Below are 10,390 nucleotides of genomic sequence, written 5' to 3' on the forward strand. Positions count from 1 at the left end.
TTCCTCACATTTAATCATTTTTTCGTTTAGGAGACTAAACCGTACATCTTTCAGGGTTTCTGAACTCAGTGTTTCGCTTCATTTTCTTTGCAGAGCAATAAAGGGTGATGCTTCCTATGTTTTTATTTTATTTTTTTTTTCATTTTTATTTGCTTTACATAACACAATATTTACAATATTGAACACTGCTTACACTATTTACAATAAATACAATACTTACAATACTGACAATACTTATTGCTTACATGATGTACTTCTTTATCCAAGCGGCTTTAAGCGCTTTATTGAAAGATGATATGTCAATCATTTTGAGGCCACCTACTGGGTAATTGTTAATCATAATATCTCGCTTTATTTTATCGCCCTTTCCGTTCCAAAGAGACACGTAAAAGAGCTTGTTAATCTCGCTAATAATTTTTTTGTTTGTGCGCAAGGGTGCCAAGACGTACACAATTTGAGAAGCTACCAGGCTTTTCAGAACTGTGATCTTCCCACTTAAGGTTAATCTACGGTATTTCCAGTTGCTTAGAATATTTCTAATTTTTTCCAGTTTTTCCTTATAGATTAAAAGTACAGTGTTTTCAGTGTCTGTCGTAAACCATATGCCTAGAGATTTTACTTTGTTTGTTTGCCATCTGAAATTTCTTTCTGGAAGAAGAATTTCTGTTTTTCCACTATTTGTTCTGATCCAAATTGCTTCTGTTTTCTTACTGTTGAGTTTGAGACCCGAGGCTTCTCCAAAATCGTCGAGTGTGTTAAGAGCAGCTGAGAGCGACGCCTGTGAACCATTTAATATTAAGGTTGTATCGTCTGCGTATTGACTTATTTTAATTTCCTCTTGGTTAACATGTATTCCTCTGATATTGCTGTTTCTTTTAAAAGCCTTGGCTAAGACGTCAACTGAAAGAACAAATAGATATGGAGACAACGGGCACCCCTCTTTCAATTTTAAAGAAATTGCTTGTCCAACCGTTGTTTAAGAAGCAGCTCTCTATGTTGCTGTAGAGGCATTTGACCCAGTTTACAACGCTTGGGCCGAAACCGAAGTATTGAAGACATTTTATTATAAAAGGCCATTCAATCGCGCCCTGGGATGTTTTTTCTTTGGTAAAACGAATAACATAGTCGATTAATCGAATGTTCTCGCCAATAAACCTGCCTTTCATGAACCCAGTTTGATCACTGCTGATGAGATCGGGAAGAACCTTTTTCAGCCTGTTGGCCAAAGCCTTTGCTGCAATTTTGTAGTCGCAGTTGAGAAGAGTAAGCGGTCTCCAGTTTTTAATGAAATATGGCTCAGCGTCTTTCTTAGGGATGAGTTTGATTACCCCTCTTCTTTGTGTGATGGAAAGCTGACTCGTTTCGTGCGCGTAATTAAGAGCGTTAATCAATAAGTTTGATATGTTTGTCCAAAGTACTCTATAAAATTCTGCAGGTAGCCCATCAGATCCAGGGGTTTTTCCCTGTTCCATGGTTTTCAGGGCTGCAAGGCATTCCCTTTCTGTTAAAAGGCCTTCACAATTATTCCGTTCCTCGTCATTCAGGACGGTGTCGTTTTCTTGTTTAAAGAAATCATATCTGTCAATTAAATTGTGTACATTTCTGTTGGATGTATGTAGATTTATAAAAAAAAAAAAGATTTACCTTTTGCTAATATTTCCTGATCCAAGGTAATAAAGTTATTTTCGTCCACTTTAAGTTGGCTTATAATACCTTGCTTATAGTGTCTCTTTTCTAGGTTAAGGAAATATTTCGTATTTTTTTCTCCTTCATTGTGCCATTTAATTTTAGCTCTCACTATGGAACCTTTCGTACGAAACTCAATAATTCTTTCTAACTCACTCTTTAGATCATTCAGTTGTTCTACAAGTTCAACATTTTCTGTTTCACTTGAGTCTCCGTTCTCCATTTTCAATTCTAGTTTGGAAATTGCATGCTCTAGTTCTGCCTCACGGTCCTAACCTGTTTTCTTAGTTTTGTTCACTGCATTACGCAGTGAACAAAACTAAGAAAACAATATTGGAGCGATTTTTCCCGTATTTTAAGCTTAATCATGTCCCACAATAGAGCAGAGTTTACCATGTCATCATTTTCATATTCGTCTTGAACTTCCTTAATCGTTGCCTTAATAAGATTAACATAAGCAGTCTCGGTTAAAAAAGAGGTATTTAACTTCCAAAGGCCGGGTCCTCTGCTATTTGCATGGAGAGACAGATCTAATGTAATCAAGGAATGGTCTGTTTTATATCCTGGCACTATATCGGTCTTAGTGACGTCCCCAATAACGCTTTGGCTTATTAACAAGAAATCAAGTCTACATTGAACCTTAGGTTGTCGTTGTCTCCAAGTGTACCTTTTGTCATCCGTATTGTAACTTCTCCAGACGTCGAGAAGATCTAGGTTCTCTGAAATTTCTTGAACAGTCTTCAAGCTATTTTGGTAAGTTTTGGCAAAGCCACCTTTTTTGTCATTTTCGATGTTAAAAACGAGGTTGAAGTCTCCGCCAATTATTAAAAATTAAAAAATGATCGTAGACTTTTTGAAAGAATGAAGGTTTATCCTCGTTGGGAGCATAGATGTTAGCGAGAGTCAAGAACTTTTCGTTAGCTTTTAATATCTGTTTCTTAGACTCCCTCGACTGGCTTTGCATCGGGTTATGTATCAACACTGTGAAACAGAGCGCAGACGTCGTTACAAGACACCATTCGTGTTTTAAAAAACTCGTCAAAGTGTTTGTTTATCAGTCAAAGCGCGGGTTAAGTGATTGTGTGCAGGTGTGCGCAAACTGTACAGTGCTTTATAAACGTTGAAGTACGTAGATTAAGTATTTCTAAATGACTGATGGTCATAATTGTTGTCTCTACTAATATTAGCACTTGCAACGAAGACTTCCAAGAGAAGGTATAAGGAGTCAAATTTCTGAGCTAAAATAGCGTATTGCCGTTTCTATTACAGTTTTTATTTGTTACAGAATTTACATAGGCCATTTAATTTTTTACTGTTTGCATACTATTTTTGAAAAAGCATTTATTTTAAAGTGCTACTATGACGAAATTCGCGTCTTTCTAATCTGAGCCATTTTAAAACATAAACAAGTAGTCTGTACGTGAAGAAGAATGCTGTTCACTATTTTCAAATATCTCTTTTTGTTCCAGAGATATTTAAGTTTTTAAAATATGCAAATTAGCCAAGTGTTGACGTCATAAACTCAACCAAATTTTGGTCAAATATTATGAAAAAAGATATCTCAGCCAATTTGTATCAGAAATGCTTGATTCTTTGCAGTGACATTGTTCTAGGTGCGCTCCATAATATGAGCTTATCAGTTTTGTTACCATGGCAACATACTGGGTTCCAGTCCTCCCTGATAGTTAAGGCTTTGCTGGCCACCTTTGGCGTTCTATTTTGATATTTGCTAATGGTGCCTCATCTGCATGATGCAGCAAGCATATAAATATGTTAGGTCGAGTTCGTGGCCTTGTTAAATGTTTTTCAAGCTGAAAACCAGAAACTCACCTGGGTAGCCAACGTGCTTGAGATAAAGAGAACCTTCGCTAAAAAACTTAATTTGCTTAAACGATCTCGTTTTTTACCTAGAGGCATTTTAAAAGACTTTTATTTTAAAGTAATCGTTCCAGCTGTTAAGTACGGTTTAGTTTTGTGGGGCTCGTGTTGCAAGTCCGACCTTCTTAATTCAATAGAGAGACTACACTGTAGGGCAGCACGTATAATCTACAATTTACCAAAGGATATGGCTTCTGATGAAGTCCTTAGGCGTGTTCAGTGGCCCACCTTTTTTCTTTACAATAAGCTAGACGTTCTCAGACTTTTTTTTATAAGGCTCATAGTGAGACTTTACCAAATACGCTGTCCGAGACTATTTGTCAAAACAGCGTTAACACTTATTTCACTCGAGAGCAGAACTGTCTCCTCGTACCAAGGTGCGAATCAAGATATATGAAAGATTCTCTCTCATATAGCGGCTCATCCTTATGGAATTTTGTTAATTACAACGACAAGGAGGCAGCTGCGTCCCCGAACTTTAACTATCTCAGAAAGCGGGTCAGCGCTGAGAATTTTTTTAAAGATTTTAAGTTTAATTGCACATCTGCATCAACCACACGATATAAACAACAGAATTTTGTCTACTATTAACTATTATCATACGCCGTGAAATATTTAATGTAACGTAGATTAGGTTAGTTTAGAAGTAAACACACGACCCAAGCACTGTTTGAGAAAACAGTGCTTGAAAAAAATTATCGTTACACAAACAAGTACCGCCCCTTAACGCCTTTACGGAAAATTAGCCAATCATTTTGCAAGCTACTTTTTCTTCCGGTCACCTCCTGTGAAAATTTTCTCGCAGTTTTGCACGTACTCGCGTTCTAGAGTAATCAATTCTTTCACCAGTTTGTTGGATATCTGCAGTGTTTGTTGTAGGCGCACGTCGATTTTGTAATCTGCAATAATTATGGGAAAAACAAAATGGGGACTGAAGCCGACCTCATCAAGCAAAGCTGTTGGGCCGAAGCAGAAGCGCGGCTGACGCGGGCAAAATAATCAGCACAAAGCGCTACGGAATTATTGGGGAACCACCGTAACCGCATGTATTGTCTCAGTCAAAACGAAAATTCTTGCTACTCCTCAGTCGAAAAGCCGGCGAATACATCTATTCGAGCGAAATATTGTTGAGAATTGCGAAGTTTCGAAATTACTTAGGCCCGGTTCATACGTCGAACTTTACATGAGCCGAACCTAATACCTATTAAGGTCGACCCAAATAATTAAGTTCGGCAGTTGATTCAGTCGTCGAACCTAACTGAAGTCGAACTCAATTAAAGCTAAAGTGAGAAAGTAGATTTTCGTGGTCAGCGGCTGTTGTTTTTACTCAACAAGATTCAAAATGGCGGGAAAGATGAATTCTGACATGGAAGAGCTTGTTTGGTAAAATAATGAAGACAGGCCAAACACGGCTCCCACTGGTCGCATGTGTACGGTATTGGCCATACCACGGGGATGGTACGTGTGTCTCAGTGCTGATAAGTGTTGTTTAGGAAGAATATGACCTTCAAAGCTAATTTGCTCTTACGACTACGTCCTTCAAAGATCTCCCTTTTCTGTACGAAAGTAAGGAAGGGTCCGCTTTCAGTTGTAGATCTTCCTTAGCAGAGGCTGAGTTTCTATCAAGTGTCACCAGGAGCCATAATCAGGGATCGAGACCGTAACGAGATGCCATTTTGACTTGTGGGCTTGTCCCTATGTGTTGTACCAAAAAATCTATTTTAAGAACAAAATTGCGCCATACGTGCGTGCACGCACGCGTGTAAACGACCTGAGGATCGCGCGTGGAGAAATTGAGACTTTTTTCTACCCGTTCAAAATGGCGTCCAAATTTTAAAACTCTGCCAAAGAATATCTCTTCAGTGCCTACATTTAAGGAATTAGACTCTCACAAAGAAAAGGTAACAATTGAAAGAAGACGGGAAAAGTTGGAATAGGTGGCCTATTGATCACATGACTCTCACAGTAAATTCAAAAAGGCGCTAAAACGGTGCCGCTGCGTGCGTTGCTACTGTTGAATGAATGAAAAAAGCTTACACTCTACGGACTTGTACTCAGACAGGTAAGGACTTTTTTATCTTTAGTGAATTTTTTCTCAGCTGCTTTCCGTGTCATGCACATATAAGGTAGTAGTCCCACGCAAATTTGCGTGTATTCACGCGGGTTTATGACGTGAGGGGGGGAGGGGGGGGGGGCGCAATTTTTTCTAAAAATAGGGTTTTTTTTGGTACAGCTCATGGGGACGTGTGGACCCCACGCTTACGGTCTCCACCTCTGATTATGGCTCCTGTATTTACTCATCTGAATTGTTTTAGGCTAGGCACAGAAGGGCGATATTCCATGACAAACGGGTTTTGAGTTTGTTTTGTAGTGCTGACATTCTTTCGCGGAGGTTGACTTCTGAAAGAGTTTTATTTATAAGGTTATCGAGGTAACCTCTGTTGCGTAATCTCTGTTTTAATAGAGTAGTGTTGTCTTCAAATGTTGTTTTTGAAGATTTTGTTCTGAGAAGTCTTGACGCTTCGCCTTTGATATAGCCTGTATTGGAAAGTTTCTGTCGGTTTGAAGTGCGTGTGCACTTCAACAATATATTCTTTTTTTTAAGGTTACCCGGGACCTTCAGAGGTGTCTCGCATTTAAGCGATGTAGCGCGTCCAGTTTAAACTGTAGATACCTAAACCCCTATATCAAATTAAAGCCTATAGAGCTGACTATCAAACCATACCAAGAATTTTGAAATAAAATAAATTGTCGAATTTTTCACGACCTCTAATTGCGAGCGTCTGAATCACCTTTTTAAAGCTACAAGTCTAAGTGAATTTTGTTTTTTGCTAATTTAATTTGCTCCTCAGTTTCCTGACCCAAAGCGCTAAAAAAACGTGTCTGCGTTTTGCCATATTCAATCGCAGTGAAAAGTTATAGAGCATTTTTGAAATAGGATGAAAAAAATGTGGAGTAATCGTACAAAAATCACTATCGGAGAAAAAATATTTCGAAAGAAAAAATTCGCAGACACGTTTTTGTTGTTTATATGTTAAACTAGCTCCTGTCCAAATTTGAACTCAAACGAACAAATTCCTTTTGAGTTTTAGCTCTTTGAAGTGGCTCCTCCAAATGAAAAAAATTTATTCGAGAAAACAGCGCTAAAATTCGGCAATTTGTTTTTATTTCAAAATTCTTGGTTTAGTTGGATAGCCAGCTCTATAAGCTTTAATTTGATATAAGGGTGTAGGTATCTACAGTTTAAACCGGACGTGCTACATCGCTTGGACGCGAGACACCTCTAAAGACACCACTGAAGGTCCCGGGTAACCTTAATCTTTTGCATCTCAGACAAGTATATTCAGTTGTTTCGAAACAAGAGGAACAAGCACATTCCTCTTTTCCCGCCATCTTGTTCAGAATGAAATCCTTTGCGCACATGCCAAGTCGATGGAAAGCACAGACCTCTGGGATAGATATAATTTATATAATTTATACGTAACGTATGCATTTGGTTCGGCACATGTAAAGTTCGACGTCTGAATCGAAGTCGAACTTTTGCCGTTCTATTCGACTGGCGCAGTCGAATAGAACGGCGGGTCGACCCAAATACAAATCTGTCGATCCTAACTGATTCATACGTCGATCTTTACATGCGCCGAACCAAATGATTAGGTTCGGCTCATGTAAAGTTCGACGTAAAGTTCGGAGAGCGTGAGAGTCATGGCGGTCGGTCACTCTTTTCGACGCTCCGGTTTTCTGTGTTTTATGCTGGGTTTACTTCTCCTATACCGCGGAATAACGATTGATCTGGGCCAACCCCAAATGTGTCCACGTTTAGCTGATTTCTATTTGGTTCTACAAGATAATTCTACAGCTTCAACGAACTTATATTCGATCACAGCGTCTTGGGCTAAGCGCCATATTGTTTCACAAATCCTTCGTAAAGGCTTTTCTTCGTCAAGAATCTGCTATTATCCCAACTCTGTTGCAAGTTACCAAATCATTCGTCTCCAGTTGAGCGGCGACGTAAACCCGAATCCTGGTCCAAATGGTTCCGAGCAGCACAATTCTACGGAACAACAAAAGTCCACTCGTCTTCTAACTTTTTATGCTAATGCACGAAGCATCGTCAACAAATCAAGCAAACTAGATCTAGCCATCGCCGCTCTGGGCTATGATATTATTGTTTTAACTGAAACTCATCTGGACAGCTCAATTCCTGATGGTGAAATCTTTCCTAGTGACTTTTCGGTTTTTAGACGGGACCGAAAGCTCAATGGACGTCATGGAGGCGGGGTATTGATTGCTACGCGAGACCATATCAAAGCGGTTCTCCGCGACACTCCACAGAACGACTCAGAGTTCATCTTCGTCGATCTTCTGTTTTCATATAACCGCAAAGTCACCTTGGGAGTTTTCTATCGACCACCCAATAACGATGTTAAGCCTTTAGAAGACTTGCAAGCTGCTCTACAAGAGTTTTCGACGAACGAGCTGATTCTTCTTGGCGATTTCAATCTTCCGGAGATTGATTGGTTGAATAACAGAGTTTTGCGGCAATCTGACATTTACACGCTCATGATGGACATTGTCCAAGACAATTTCCTGACACAATTAATAAATGAACCTACCAGAGACTCGAACATCCTAGATTTAGTTCTCACGACTTCGCCCGACCTTATAAACAATTTGTTTGTCGGAGAACCCTTTTCAGATCATAACTCTATCTCTTTCTTATTATCTGGTACACCTTACGTCCAGCGCAAATCACAGAAGCTGTTGTATTGCTATGGTAAAGCCGACTGGGATAACCTAAGATCACTGTTATCCTATATTCCATGGCATTGCGCCTTCTTCGACAGCGATATTAATCACAATTGGGCTTGCTGGAAAGATTTGTTATTTACAGCAGTCGACGAGTGTATTCCCAAACGCAAGAATAGAAGGAAATCCAACGCCCCCTGGATTACCAAGGAACTTATTGTTTTGTGCAAAAAGAAGAAATCATTGTACAAGAGAGCGCGTAGAAGTAACACAGCTACTATTTGGGAAAAATATCGGCAACTCAACAATTCTGTTAAGAGACTTTGCAACACCGCTCGGTGGTCGTATATAAAGAAACTAGCTCTTGATCTGCAGGAAAATGATAACCCGAAGCCTTTCTGGAATTTTGTCAAGTCCAAGAGAAGAGGCACTAATAATCTCATCTCTCTGAATGTAGATGGATCTGTTCTGACAGACGACTCCAGTATTGCTCAAAGTATGAACTCATATTTTTCCTCGGTGTTTACCACCGAAGATCATGTAAATTTTCCCACACAGGATTGTACTTTTGACAAGAAGCTTGCGAGAATTGATTGTTCTGTAAATGAGGTTAAACGCCACCTTCTAAAACTCAAGCCCAACAAGTCCCCTGGGCCTGACCATATCGCTCCATGCATTTTGAAATCGTGTGCACTGGAATTAGCACCTTCGTTGACGCATATGATAAACAAATCGTTCTCTGTTGGCCTTCTACCTGATGAATGGAAACATGCAGATATCACACCTCTACATAAGAAAGGTTCTAAATCTTCGAGGGAAAACTACCGTCCAATTTCCCTTACTTCAATTGCTTGTAAGATCGGTGAAAAAATTGTTTTTGATAGGATGATTAAGTTTTGGCGCGAAATTGACCTTATCAACAACAACCAATTCGGTTTTTTAAGAGGAAGATCCACTGCAACTCAATTATTATCAACTTTTAATGATTGGGCGAAATCTCGAAATTTATCCACTCCTACCGATGTCATCTTTCTTGATCTTGCCAAAGCTTTTGACAGCGTTCCTCATGAGCGGTTGCTTTTAAAATTGAAAAGTAACGGCATTGACGGTTCTCTACTCAACTGGCTCAGACATTTTTTGGTGGGGCGCAAACAACGTGTAGTCGTTAGGGGATCTTGTTCTGACTGGTCGTGTGTTACCTCCGGAACTCCACAGGGGACCATCCTTGGGCCTTTATTGTTCCTCCTATATATCAATGACATAACTGAATGCATATCATCTACCGTTAAACTTTATGCAGACGACACGAAGATCTACAGAGAGATAATTGATCCGATTATTGACTGTCAGATTCTTCAGGATGATCTCAACAACCTTAGCGAGTGGGCTCGCAAATGGCAGCTTCGTTTTAACGCGGATAAATGTGAATCTATGCGAATTACGCATTCCCGAGATAGGTCAGAAACCAATTATTTCTTAGAAAAGCCCCTGAAAGACGTACATAATTTTAAAGATCTTGGTGTTACAATAACTAAAGATCTCTCATGGGGTAATCATATTGGTATTACTGTGAACAAAGCGAACAAAGTCTTAGGTTCCATTAAACGCTCGGTAGGCACCGCCGATACTAATGTCTTCTCTATGTTGTACAAATCCCTTGTTCGGCCAATACTGGAATACGCGGTACCTGTCTGGTGTCCTTACCTTGTTAAGGACATCCATGCCCTCGAGAATGTACAGCGAAGAGCATCAAGACTTGCTTTAAACCAACGCAAAGGACAAATGTCCTATGAAGACCGATGCAAATTACTAAAATGGCCTACTCTTTCCGACCGTAGAACTTATTTATCTTTAATTGAATGTTATAAGATAGTTTTTGGATTTTATCATTTAAAATTTGAAGACTTTTATGATTTCGCCACAACTCGGTCTACAAGGGCAAATCATCAATACAAGCTCTATGTGAAACCAGCACGACTTAACTGTTATAAACATTCTTTTTTCGTTAGAACTGTGAAATTATGGAATGAACTACCTGGTGATATAGTGGAAGCTGATAGCTTTAAGCATTTTAAAT

This window comes from Pavona decussata, unplaced genomic scaffold (genome assembly GCF_977016875.1).
Source record: "Pavona decussata unplaced genomic scaffold, jaPavDecu1.1 SCAFFOLD_51, whole genome shotgun sequence".
NCBI lineage: Eukaryota > Metazoa > Cnidaria > Anthozoa > Scleractinia > Agariciidae > Pavona > Pavona decussata.